The sequence below is a fragment of the Adiantum capillus-veneris genome, chromosome 21 (assembly GCF_014529385.1).
Source record: "Adiantum capillus-veneris isolate H3 chromosome 21, ASM1452938v2, whole genome shotgun sequence".
Classification (NCBI taxonomy): Eukaryota; Viridiplantae; Streptophyta; class Polypodiopsida; order Polypodiales; family Pteridaceae; genus Adiantum; species Adiantum capillus-veneris.
Window position 1 is genome coordinate 70,663,953 of NC_140951.1, and position 14,318 is coordinate 70,678,270.

Sequence of the window (14,318 nt, forward strand, 5' to 3'; positions counted from 1 at the left end):
AAATATCCATATATACTATATAAAAAAAATATAACCTTTATTAAACAAGGAAGTCAATTGAGCGTTAAAAGAAGAAACCAAGTTGAAATGATGGAAAGATCCATATACATTATAAAATAAGCTCACCTGACATGTGTTGTCAATCTGTGATTCTTAATCAACGGTCCAAAAAGTGCACCAATTCTCCACCCACTCTTCTATGGCCTTCTGAAGGCCAAAAAATAGAAAGCAACTCTAGGACCTTGGCCTTTTGGCAACCAATTATTTCAAAAGGCTTGCATACATACTAATGAAATTCAAAAGGGCTAGAAAAGGAAAACAAGGAACTACAAGGATACAAGGAGAAGAAAATGAAGCATGCTCGATATAGAGAACATAAAGTCTTTTGACTTTCCAATACCTCAAGGCTTTTCATTTCCTACACCATCACCTTTCGATTTTGTATTTTAAATGTTTTGCAAGATTTTTCAGTTTTTTGAAATGGCGAAACATACTACTGACAAATTTCAACTTTTATTGCCAAGAATCTATGGAGATTCCTATCCCCAAAGGGTTGGTTTAACGATAAGGCCTTGGCCTCTCAATCTACGGGTTGTGGGTTCAAATCCCCCGTTGGTTCACACTTTAGAGGGACACCTGTGTGCTCACCTGGTGTTTACGTTGCTAGGGCTCTTGCCCTTGGACACTCGAGTGCATCCTTCTCTTGTGGTGGGTCACCCGAGGAGGAGGTTTCCAGCTAGTTGCTACGAGTTGTCTTTGTCGTTCCCAGCACACGGTGCATCAATTAGGTGGCCACGGTGATGCCTATGCGTGGCTCTTGCCTGATGGTGCACGACCCTTGCCCGACCATGTAACATGGCTAATATTTGAAAGGGATAAGCACCTTCTCCTCAGGGCCCTTTGGTGTGTCAAAATAAAAAATAAAAAATCTATGGAGATTCATCCACTTCCTTAGCCTCACTAGAGAGTAAAACTCTAAGATCCTGCAGATTTAAAACTTTCGCAACTGACACAAACGCTTTAAATCCAACCCCCTAATCAGCATGCCAAGAGCAATTTGTGATTGCAAGGTGTTCTTTAACTTTTAAAAAACATTATATTTTCCACGGGTTTCACCGCTTCCTCCCTAGCGTCACTAGCTCCTGTGCATCGTGTTTCTCCTTGGCTAACTGCCTGCCCCTCTCCGTGCTCCTTGCCTCATCGTCCACCACTTGCAAATTTCTTGGGCCTATCATGAAAGAATTTCTCTAAATGCTTTTAAATAATGACATCTATCACAAAAGAAAAATAGATGCCCTAAAATTTCTTGGGCCTATCACGAAAGAATTTCTCTAGATGCTCAAAAATAAAAATTAAAAGATATTCATAATTCAAAGATTTCCTCGACAACAACAAAATCGATGCACTAGTCTATAGTACGCAACACCGGACAATGACGAAGCACATACATTTGGAACAATATCAACTGGACGTGAGAAAAACGAATACAACTTTGAGAGAGAGAGAGAGAGAGAGAGAGAGAGAGAGAGAGAAACTTTAAAGAGAAAAAAATGTAAAAAAAAAATAAAAGAAAAAAAAAACACAAATATACAATGTGAAGTTGAACACCTCTTTATATGGACACAAATAATCTTTTGACTTTTCACTTTCCTACATCTTTTGACCTTTGACCTTCATATGTCTTTTGACTTTCCAATTCCATTCGCCTTTTCATTTCCTAAACTCACCCTCCACTTCCGCACTTAATATGTTTTGAAAGAATTTTTATTTTTCCCAGAGATTGAGAATACCTAATGCCTAGATTCAATGATCTTTCCAGAATCTTGCAATCAACAGCATGCGCGGGCCCTGGGGGGAGGGCGCCCATCAGTCTGGTGGGTACTTCATGTCAACACCACAGCACACCCCTGCGCAACTGAGCATTCTCCTTAGAGACCACCCTTCCTACAAAGGAACCTTTCAGAATCCAGAAGAGCATGCACGAGAAGCTGAACCTTGGGTTTTTTGGTGCTGGATTTGATATGGCTACTCATGCGCTACAATGGAACCTTGTTTCAAGAACGTGGGCTCCTATTGTTTGGGGACAGAACAACAAAATGTGCTGCTATGCCTTAAACAAGCCGCAGAGGTCAGTACCTGAGTTTTGTTTCCTGTGAATTGCCGCCTGCGTAGTCACCTTGGGTGGGTGGTGTCTCTTCTGTTTGTCAGGTTTAATGTGTTTCAGCAAAAATAGTACTTTGTCAGGATTCGTGGCTACCTACTGGCTTCATTAACTAGGAGATTCTTTGGAATCTTTGTGCCATATCCTTAGTGCAGAGGAGGGGTTTATGCTTTCGGTAAATAACGCTTGGCAAAGTATAGTGTTCGAGGGTCCTCTCTCTGCTCCCAAGCCAATTTGAGGGAGAATGAGGCCCTAGCAATTCTTATAAAGGCTTGGCCTTTTAAAAGCAGTTACATGAAAAGCTTCATGTTCTATAAGCAAGCTAGCGTGGATCTATGGAAATCCGAATGATGTGCCACGTCGGTAGCCCACACAATTTTTGGTCCTTGCTTTATTTTATTACTTTAGTGTCTCCTGGGCCCCATCAGACGGGACCCCATAAGTTGGGATGCCACGTCATCACTTTGTGACACTTCTCGTTAATACATTTCACTTTGTAAACCCATTTGTTACGGATAGCTTTTCTACCCTTAGGCAAAGGTACAAGCTCCCTTAGGCAAAGGTACAAGCTCCCATGTTCTTTGGATTGCATTTTGTTTACAGATGAAAATGAGCCTCTTAACATATAAAGAGGCACAATCATGTGAGGACAAGAGTAAGTGAGAGCTTGCTACACAAAATGAGATGAATTCTCTGTATGCAAATGATTGGTTGAAACCTCTATGGCTGCCTTTTGACACGTGTAGACCTTATTACTTAATGGTCATGTTTTGTGGCAATGGGTCTACATCCTAAGGAATGTGCACACTACAATTAGGTGGTTGATTTTCAGCATTTCCTTGCTGGTGTAATCTATTTTCATCATGTTCTATCCCATCTTGTGCATCCATTGGCTGTCCATGATCTTCTAGCAGTAGCACGACGAGTTGCTACTCATTTTCAGCACCAATAGGAACAAAATCTCCAGCTTATGGCTGATTTATGACTAGCTGTTCATGTTGAAATTTGACCTTCTTCTTGTCAAGATCACATTGTGTAGCATTGTTCATCAACTTTGCCTCATTAAACACTACATCTCAGCTGCGTACAATCTTCTCGTTCTGAGATAACCAAACTTTGTAACTCATCTCCCCCTCATCTCCATATCCCGTGGAGATGCCCTTGATGGATTTTATGTGAAGTTTGGTCCGCAGTTCTACGGGTACATGCACAAAGGCCTCACAACCAAAGACATGCAAATGGTCATATGAAGTAGGTTTGCCAGACCAAACTTCTTCAGAAATGCCATCCTTCAAAGCACGATTCGGAGAGCGATTGCATACATGAACTGCAGTTTTAAGAGCCTCGCCCCAAAACTCTTATGGGCGATCAGCCGTGGAAAATATGCATCTGACTCTCTCACAAAGTGGGCGATTATATTGTTCAGCCACACCATTTGATGCAGGGTTATAACGAGCCGTCAACTCCCGCTTAATGCCATGCATCTTACAAAACTTGTTGAACTCATTAGAGACATACTCTCCCCCATTATCCGTTCTAATTGCTTTCAATTTAAGCCCATTGTGTGCTATAACAAAAGCATGAAATCGTGTGAAAGCATTCAACACTTCATTTTTGCTCTTTAACACATGCACCTATGATTTTCTACTGAAATCATCAATGAAAGTAACAAATATTGTGCACCCTCATATGAATTGACAGGCATAGTGCATACATCAAAGTGTACTAAATCAAGAGCATTAGACTTCTTAGCGACACCAGAGTAATAAGGAGACTTCACATGTTTTGCATGTACGCAATCATTACAAAAGTCGAGACCATGGCCTTTTACATCAAATCTCTCTAAAGAGGAGAGAACCTGAAGGCCTTTTTGGCTCATATGAGCAAGTCTTTTGTACCAAAGTTCCATTTGAGAATGGACTTCCGCTATAGCCAAAAACTTGCCAGGTAATGCTTTGCAATATAAGTAATATAAAGTCCCCTTCTTGCTGCCTTTAACAATGAGCATAGAACTTTTGTGTACTTTCCAAGACCCACCACTAAAAGTAGTGAAATAACCTTTTGCATCCATTTGCCCCACAGATAGCAAACTTTTCTTAATGCCAGGGACATATCATACATCCTGCAAAATCAACTCTTGGCCATTTTCAAGAGCCAAATTAATGGTGCCAACACTCTCTATCTCACATGCAAAGTTGTTGCCCAAGTAGACCTTGCCTAGGCAACCTACATTTAATGAAGAAAACGACTCCAAAGAGGGAGTAACGTGAAAAGATGCACTGCTGTCCACTATCCAAGATTGGGATAGCCCATCACGAGCTGAAAGTGAAGCATCAATCACTTCCCTTTTGGTGATGTGCATATCACTTGCTGTTGCCATGACATCTACATTAATGCATGAGGCTGCAACAAGCACTTCTTCAGTGTCAGGAAGCTCTTCAATGAACACTGTAGATGCTACATTTGCTTTAGCAACTTCTTTTGAGGAAGAGCTGTCATCATCTTTCTTGTCATCCTTCGTTTTTTTCCTGTTGTTTCTTTCTTTCTTGCTCTTTCTTGGAGTATCGACATCGGGCTTTTTGTGGCCTCTGTGCCCACATTGATAGCAAGTCACATCCTATTGTTTTCCCTTGCTTTTACTCCTGCTTTTGCCTTTATTGGTTGCATTTCCCCTCTTTTCAGATCTGCCTCAAACTGCTTTCACCACTAGACTTCCTCCTCGTTTCTTCATTCAAGATAGAGCCTCGAACACCATCAAAGGTTAAAGCAGGGTTGTTGCTAAGTGAAACAACCAAAGATTCCCACCTATCAGGCAAAGTCATCAACAAGAAAATAGCCTTCAATTTATCATTGAAGTGTGGCAATCCTGCAACTGACTCAAAATCCCTGTTAAAGCACTTAAATGCTCAAATGTTGGCTTAGACTCATCCACCTCCACGTTACCCCTCATCGTCTTCGTCATCGTCGTCGATGCAGTATCCCAACATCTAGCACCCCTTGCGTTTTGGCTTGGCGCCTGCCTAGCTCAATGTAGGGATCATCAGGACCTTCGTTTCCTTAGCACCTAGGTACCTCCAATACCCAAAGTACCCTGCAGTACCCAATACCAAGTACCAAGTACCCGCAGTACCTAGAACTTAGCCTCTCAAATACCCAACATCTACCGCAGTACCCCTTAGCATCCTAGTAGTACCAAGCATCTGCATCAAGTTCTCATTAGCATCTCAACATCTCAGTATTTAGCATCATTGTATAAGCATTTTGTTCAAGTAATAAAGCAAGTACTTGCTCTAGCAATAGAGCAAGGGGGCCCTTGAGGGTGGTTGGGACCTGACATGCCGTGTTGTCTCTCTTTTCTCTCTCTCTCTCTCTCTCTCTCTCTCTCTCTCTCTCTCTCTCTGTGTGCGTCTCTCTCTTTCATTGTCTTCAGTTCAGTTTCTCTTTTCAAGTGAAGTAAAGCAACCTTGTGTTTGTGCGAAGTACTAGATTCGAGCTAAATCCTTAAACACTTCAGATGCACCTGACATTGGTATCAGAGCTCTGTGCGTGCTTTGGCTTCGCAAACTCAAGGGAAGAACCCCAAGTACCCAAGTATCCGAAGGACACCAAGAACCTAAAGAACCCAAGCTGAACCAAGAACCCAAAGAACCTCTCCCAGTTTTTTTTCCTGAAAAATCCCTCGTGCTTTGATCCCGAACTTATTAGCCACTCCCACGCTTAGTCCATCGCACATCAGGCGTGCTCCCGTCTTCATTGCTATGTCTTTGAATGAAGATCGACATTGGACACATGAAAATCCAGATCTTGAGTACCAAGATCTACTTGCCTCCTATGCGGATATGGAAGGAGTTGAAGAAAGGAGCCCTAACCCTCTTCTGCATTCGCATTCGCATGTAGCGTGCATCCACTTCCGTCGACAAGCACCCCTTGGAAATACCTTCGAGCACCCTTACCTTTCATCTTCACCCGCAATGTTTTCACGACATGACTATTCGAGTGGTTAGTACTTGCTCGCAAGGCAGAGTTAGCACCAAGGCTGGTATTCTGCGACAGTAGTAAGGCTACTAGTAACTCGGTTGGCCGGTGTTTACATTGCAACAATACCTACATACGTAATATCCACAAGTTTGGAGAAGTTTTCATCGGCTTATGCATCCACAGACATTAGAAGCATTCAACATCAGAAGCATTCAACGTCAAAAGTACAGAAAGTATCCATAGGTAGAAGTTCGGCAGTTGTGTCTCACCTTTAACAGGGGGATGTCACGTGCGCACTACGCTTGCGCCACGTGGACATGCTTCTGCTATAGTCTAGCGTCAGTCTTAGCCTAGGACCTACCGTAGCAGCCTTATGAGCCTCTAGCAGGACGTATGTCCAGGCCGGTCATAGTTGCATATCCTCACTTGCACAGTTAAGTCACTTAAGCATATAGGCATATGAAGAGTCGCTTAAGTCATTTATTAATAAAGTGGCTTTGACATGACACTAATTAAAAGTAGGTAGGACAAATGGCTAAAAGACCTATAAATGAAGCCCTTTGGGTGCCAAATAAGGCAGAAGAGATAGAAGAAGAAGTAGTATCCGCAACACCTCTTCTCAGCAGTATCCAACAGTCGTCAATGTTTTCAGCCATCCTTGTGTTTCCCTCAGCCTCTCCCACCAACACTTCTCAGCCCTAAGCACCTTGAATTCAGCGATCAGCCTTACAGATCAACAACGTTTTCAGACCATCCAGTATCCAAAAGTCGTCAGTGTTTTCAGCCATCCTTGTGTTTCCCTCAGCCTCTCCCACCAACACTTCTCAGCCCTAAGCACCTTGAATTCAGCGATCAGCCTTACAGATCAACAACGTTTTCAGACCATCTAGCAGGACTAGCGTTTCAGTTTTTTAGCCCATCACCGTCCTTGACGATAGCAGATTAACCCGTCATCATTGTCATCGTCGCCATAGTAGCAAGCATGTCCAGAGTACCCATTAGAACCTCAGCAACACCACAACACAAGTACCCCTCATCGTCGTTGTCGATGCAGTCTCCCAATATGAAGCACCCCTTGCGTTTTGGCTTGGCGCCTCCTAACTCAGTGTAGGGATCTTCAGGACCTCCGTGTTCTTAGCACCCAAGTACCTTCAATACCCAAAGTACTTGCAGTACCCAGTACCAAGCACCCGCAATACCAAGCACCAAGTACCTGCAATACCTAGAACTTAGCCTCTCTAGTACCCAACATCTACCGCAATACCCCTTAGCATCCTAGTAGTCCCAAGCATCTGCATCAAGTACCCATTAGCATCTTAGCATCTCAGCATTTAGCATCATTGTATCAGCATTTTGTTCAAGTAATAAAGCAAGTACTTGCTTTGGCAATAGAGTAAGGGAGCCCTTGAGGGTGGTTGGGATCAAACATGCCGTGTCGTCTCTCTTTTCTCTCTCTCTCTCTCTCTCTCTCTCTCTCTCTCTCTCTCTCTCTCTCTCTCTCTCTCTCTCTCTCTCTCCGCGTCTCTCTCTTTCATTGTCTTCGGTTCAGTTTCTCTTTTCAAGTGAAGTAAAGCAACCTTGTGTTTGTGCGGAGTACTAGATTCGAGCTAAATCCTTAAACACTTCCACTGCACCTGACAAGCGTGAGGCCATTGATTCTCCTCTTAGGTCAAGAGGAAAGCTGAAAGGATAGACGAGTGCAGAAAAGCGGAAGCTACACTCGCAGAAAGAGCTAGATAGAGCTCTTGACCAGAGGACAAGCCAGAGTGTTCCAGTGCAGTTGAAGAGCGTGAAAGAAAAGGAAAGGAGACCCACCCTGATCAGATGGATGAAAGTACTGAACTTTGTAGAGCGTGGGGCAAAGTGCGAGACAAAGAAGCCCTTATTTTCTTTGATGGAGGAGCCAAGGCCAACTTTATCTCAACCGAATTGAGTACGCCACGTATCTTGATTTTGGACACATCTTTCACCGGTTGTAGAGTGGGGACACAGTTGCGGGCTATTCCATACGGGACGGCTATTTGATGTGGAAAACGATGCTGTGTATCACATAGCCTTTGAGGGAAAAGGTTCTGACAGAGTGCCATTGTCCACCTTTTTCGGGCCACCGCGGCATCGATACCACCTCTAAGGGTGTTGAGTGTTACTTCTACTAGCCGAGGCTCAAAAAGAATGTGGACGAGTTTGTTTGCAGTTGCTTAGTATGCCAAAAGGTCAAGTTTGATAGGCATAAGGCACCAGGATTTCTACAGCCTTTACCCAACCCTCCCGTCCCTGGGAAAGCATTGCCATGGATTTTTTTTTTTTCCGTTTAATCTTCCCAAGACTCAAAGTGGGCACGATGGCATTTGGACAGTCATCGACAGATTCAACAAGCAGGCTCACTTCATTCCGGTAAAGAAGATAGTTAAGCTCGATCATTTGGCAAAACTGTTTGTTTGGACACTATTTAGAGCACTCCAAGGTCAAGAGGGAATCATCTTATCTGAAGGGAAACGCGCAAACATGGTCTACCATACTGTTATGAAAGGAAGCACCAACGAAGTGGCTACAATTCAAGCGACTTTTTACCTCTTGTTGGCTCATTCAAGAGTACGAACGTACGTGATCACCGCTTGGAATCATCTTCGGATCACCGAGGAAGATACTTTGGACATTTACTGCCAGAGATTTTGGGATACTTTTTTGCCGGCCTCTTCTTTCAAAAAAGATCACCTTTAAGCAACAAATCGATTGATTTTGTTGTGACCTACCTAAAGAGATATGGGATTATTGTTTGTTTGCAGAAGTCCGAGTCCATACAACAACTAATGGGACATGCCAAGCAAGGGTTTGCAATGCATGCGGGTACTCTTACGTACCCCATTGATCAACTCCTAAAAGCAAGGACCGGACAAAATTCGAACAACGGTAGCCGAAGGAGAGGAAAGCTTCAAAAAAAGAAAGACCCATGCCCTCGGTTGATAACAGAAGAGCGAGTTGAGTATCTCAAAGAGGGGAAGTGTTTCGGATGTGGAGAACGCGGGCACGTGTCGGCTCGGTGCCCACACAAAGGCACCCAAAGGACAACCAGAAGACAAGCGAGAGAGTTCCAGAGCAGCCGAAGAGCTCAGAAGAAAAGGAAAGACGAAAGCAGGACTAGTATCAGACTGTGTGGGGACCGACCCTGATCCGATGGACAAAAGTACCGAACTTTGTAGAGCATGTGTCACGGCGCACTTCACTTGCTCTACATGGACGAACTTTTGCTACAGTCTACCATCAGTCATAGTTAGCTTAGGACCTAGCCTGACACTTTGTGAACCTCTAGTAGGACGTGCATGTCCAGGCAAGTCATAGTTGCATACCCTCTCTTGCACAGTACCGCATTTTAGCATGTGCACTTAGCCACGTGTGAACCACCTCATAAACGTGCACTTAATTAATAAGTGACTTTAAGGGGATTTTAAAAGAGATTGTGGGCTGTTTTTGTGCCTGCTCGACCAATATAAGATTCCTTTATAAGCAGCCGTATGTAGCGCTAGAGAATTAGGAAGGGGCACAAGCACCAAGGGGGAGCAGCACCTGCAGTACCAAGCCTCCTTCCTCAGCAGAACCTAGCATGCTTCAGCATCAGCGTTTTCAGCCAAGAACAGTCAGCGATTTCAGCCTATGATCGCCATCAACATTCAGCTCCTAGCCTCGTCATGGTTGCAGATTCTAGCCATCGACATCGCTAGCATTTTCAGGATTCAGCCATAGCCTCATTGTCGTCGTCGTCGTCGTCATCATCAACACAGTACCCTAGCATCTAGCACCCCTTGTGTTCTGGCTTGGCTCCTGCCTAGCTAAGCATAGGGATCCTCAGTACCTCTCAATACCCACAATACCCGTAGTACCCCTCAATACCCGCAGTACCCCGCAATACTCCTCAATACTTGCAGTACCCATAGTACCGTACTATCCCTCAATACCCATCAGCACGCGCAATACCCCTCAATACCCATCAGCACCCGCAATACCCCTGTATCCCAGTATCAGCAGTACCTAACATCAGTAGCATTGAGAACCCATTAGCATCTCAACATCATCAGCATTTAAATTTTAACATCATAGTATCAGCATTTGTGCAAGAAATAAAGCAAGTACTTGCTCTGGCAACAGAGCAAGGGGGCCCTTGAGGGTTTGGGACTCGACATTCGGTGTCGTCTCTTTTCTCTCTATCTTGTGTCTCTCTCTTTCATTCCATTCAGTTCAGTTTTCTTAACTGAAGTAAAGTGTCCCTTGTGTTTGTGCGGAGTACTAGATCAGAGATCTGAGCTAAACCCTTAAACACTTCCGTTGCGCCTGACAGCATCTGGCAAAGTGCATGACCACGAAGCCCTTATTTTATTTGATGGAGGAGCCAAGGCTAACTTCATTTCAACCAAACTGGCGGCTCGACTTGGAACTACTCCCGAGGAAATGGGGCCACCGGCCGAGGCAGTTCTAGCGGCACCCACAGGGGATGTTTCCATTACACCTATCATTGGCAAACTACGGTTGCATTGTCAGGGATATTTAGAGCACAAGGACTTTTACATCATGCCTTTGGAAGGGTGTGACGTCCTCTTAGAAATCCATTGGTTCCACAAGAACAGCACTGTGGTCGATTATAGGGCAAGGATAGCCATCTTGAAGAATGAGAAGGGCGAAGAGATTGTACTTGATGTAAAACTCAAGGGCAAGTCCGTCTCGGCTTCAATCGTTTCCAAATTAATGAAATCCAATCTTTCTGTTTACTCGATCTTCTTGAAAGAATTGAATGATAATTAAAGGTCAAATATGTCAGACCTGGAAAAGAAACAACACGTTTTTTTGCAAGCCCAGACCGACTGTTTCTCTGAAGGCTTACCAGGTGAGTTACCTCCTTCACGTTCTGAAGATCACACGATTGACTTGATTCCCGATAGTACACCACCGAATCGGCCACCTTATCGAGTTAGTTGAGCCCAAAATGAAGAAATAATGAACCAGGTAAAAGAACTTCTTGAGAAGGGTCTCATCCAGCCTAGTACTTCACCATTCTGTTCACCTGTGTTATTGGTTTTAAAGAAAGATGGATCTTGGCGAATGTGCATCGAATATAGAGCTCTCAATAAAATCACAATCAAGAACAAATTCCTTATCTCGAGGATCCATGATATACTACACAGACTTCAGGATTCTACTCACTTTAGCAAAATTGATGTAAAGAGTGGTTATCATCATATCCGTATTGCTCTTGGGGATGTCTACAAGACAGCTTTCAGGACGACTTTTGGTTTGTATGAGTATTTGGTGATGCCCTTTGTTTATTTCCTTTTTAATGGAGATATGGCTTACAATAGGGGATAGCCAATCCCCTGCATCAACAAAAATTTTAATGTTCTTGCCCTCATGCTCAAAAGCAAGTGTCTTTTTCACATAATGGTTAGGAATTGTAGATCTATTGGAATTATTAAAAGCCATCAAGAACGAACAACTCCGAGGTGCCATGTGATGGGTGACATTAAGCATCGGGAAGGGTTAAACTGTTAGTTCGGTAGGAGAGACCAAGAAACAAATATTCCTGATGCGTCACATGATGGGTGACGGGAGCATCGACACGGGAATATTTCATTGGTCTAGCAAGAAAACTGAACTGGAAAAAAGGAATATGCGTAACAATGCAAGCACAAGAATAAAGATATGTTTTGAGATGCTTTTTCTAAAATGCAGAATATTTTTAAGTGTTTTCCAGGAAGAGTATATGCTTTCTCGTGAGGAATCTGTGTTTGCATTGCATCTGTGCATGAGAACTGCATCTAGGGACACCTGCTAAATTGGCTTTATCTGACAGAAAAATAATATTAAATGAATTATTGGAATTTTAAGTGAGAGGGTTTTTCTCACTGGAGACATTTGAGTACAGATATTTCTAGTGCGTCATTCAGAGTAATGACGGGAGCACTGTGAATGGGAATATCTATAAGGCCATCAAGAATGGGTACTTTTGATGCGTCACATCAGATGAATGACAAGAAGCATCGGGAAAAAGTATTCGACCATCCGGAACGGACATTGTCACAAACTGCTGACGTGTCAAGTTAGTGAAGAGCAGAGCCAACTTTCAAATCACGGCCGAGGGGCCTAAACCCTAAGAAGAACAAGTAACAAAAGAAGAAGTTCTACCAACTTGGGCCCCAGTGACATAAAAGGAATTAAAATAAAGGAGGATTTCCACACACACACTAAGACTTGCATAAAAATTGATAACGTGGCAGTTGTATGGACGCTCCGGATTTTTCGTTGGTTGATGACGTGGCAGATTGTACGGATTTCCGTGTTTTGCGCTAACTGTTGACGTGGTAGTTGTACGGAATTCCGTGATTTACGCTGGCAGCTTTTGGACACTGCTTTTGGACTAGAAGCTTTTAAGTTTGAAGGCTTTTCATGTAAACTGCTTTTCATAGGCCAAGGGCCTTTAAATATGTGCAAAGGGCTCATTCTTTGGCATGCTTCCTGGCGAAGGTGCAGAGTCTGGAGTACCGGCTTGTACTGTGTTGATGCAAATATAAAGAAGTACTGAAAGGGACGCCAAGGTTTAGGGCCACTACTCTTTGGGGTGGAATTCCGCCATTCCGTGTCGTGTCGTCTATCTGTCTCTCTCTCTCAGTTCAATTGTTATTGAAGTGCTAAAAGTCTGTTCAGTCTGTTCTTTTCTATTGGCACGTGGTGCCCGTCTTGTGACAATGGTATCAGAGCATCAGGCGTGTGCATACTGGTCCTACAAAAGAGCAGACAAAGCACACCAGAGACTAGTGGAAATTGTTATTTGAAGTATCTTCGGGTCCCGACCCCGGACTTATTAGCCACTCCCACCCTTACTTCATCGCGCATCGGGCGCGCTCCCGTCTTCCTCGCTTATGTCTTACATGGCATAAGCCATAAAGAACCCAAGACATAGCGTTCATGGATTCAACAGATCAACGAGCTTCACTATATTCTTTCGTGGCATCCTGAGTAGAATCTTCCGATGCTGCAAAGTTTTCAACAATTTTTGAATTACATGTTACCCCCTCTGATGCCACAAGTGGTACCTTCTCCTCCGGCACCAGAAAGTACGAGAGCTTCCAACCGGCAACCTTCTCTGCCGTTTATTCCGATCGGGGGAGTCTTTAGGAATATGGTGCAACCATCTGTCCTTGATCCAGTGCAACCGCCTTTGCCACCGCCATTGCCCCCACCTTCACTACCACCACCGCCACCAGGCTACAACGGTTGGAGCCCATATGGATACCCTTATTATCTATACCCGGGATATGCACCTAACCAATCCAAAGATTTCAAGGATGGCCGCACGACAATCAAATTTTTCACTTTTTCCGAGGTGAAAGATCGGAAGAAAGCATTGCAGTTCCTACAGCAATTCGACTACATCTATGCTTTGGGGAACTATGGAAAAGAATCCAAGATTTCTCGAGCAGCAAGATTTCTTAAAGATAATGCTATGCAATGGTGGAGTTCAATTGCGACACAACCGTATGCTCCAAGGACTTGGCAAGCTTTCAAGACAGTTTTTGCACGCAGTTACATGACTTCCATGTTTGAAGTCCGGATTTTGGCAGAGTGGGGCAACTTGAAAATGCTTGCCACCGAAACCATGGACGACTATAACCAAAGGTTTCTCGACGTGTACCTTCCGGTGTCCTTCAAGTTCATTTCCTTGGAGGACCAGTGCGAGCGCTACACCATTGGACTACCATCACCATTGCAGGTATATTGTCTTTCTAATGCAAGAGCTTATGGACCATGCTGCGGTCGGCTACAAACTGATGAAGGGAAAGCTAGAGTTACCACAGAAGAACCTCCGACCACTAACCACAACTCTCGCCAACAAAGAACAAATTCTCGAAAGTCTCGTGAAAGCCAACCGCAAAGGCCTCGTTTGACACCTCAACAACGAGATACCTTACTACAAGAAGGCCGATGTTTTGGATGCTTTCAAATAGGACATAACTATTTTGCTTGTCCCCAACGCACTGACAGACCAGCGGAGCCGATGCCCGCGCCGACAATCGACAGAAACCGAGGACCATGTCCAGCCAAACGAGCTAAACCGGCCATTGGATTAGTACCTGACATACATGGCATATGCCTTGAAAGTACAAATGAATTGTGTTGAGCATATGGCAAAGTC

The 14,318-nt window shown here is 43.9% G+C and overlaps 1 protein-coding gene across 2 annotated transcripts in view; it reads left to right on the top strand.

Annotated features, from left to right (window-relative positions):
- Positions 1-1,753: 1,753 nt before the first annotated feature.
- The window catches only part of LOC147431138 (pentatricopeptide repeat-containing protein At4g21300-like), a 59,252-nt gene continuing 46,687 nt past the window's right edge, over positions 1,754-14,318 (top strand). For both annotated transcript variants that reach the window (XR_015185675.1, XM_086493781.1), the window contains exon 1: positions 1,754-2,128. The gene's annotated coding sequence lies outside the window, so the exon portion shown is untranslated. The remainder of the gene's footprint in view (positions 2,129-14,318) is intronic.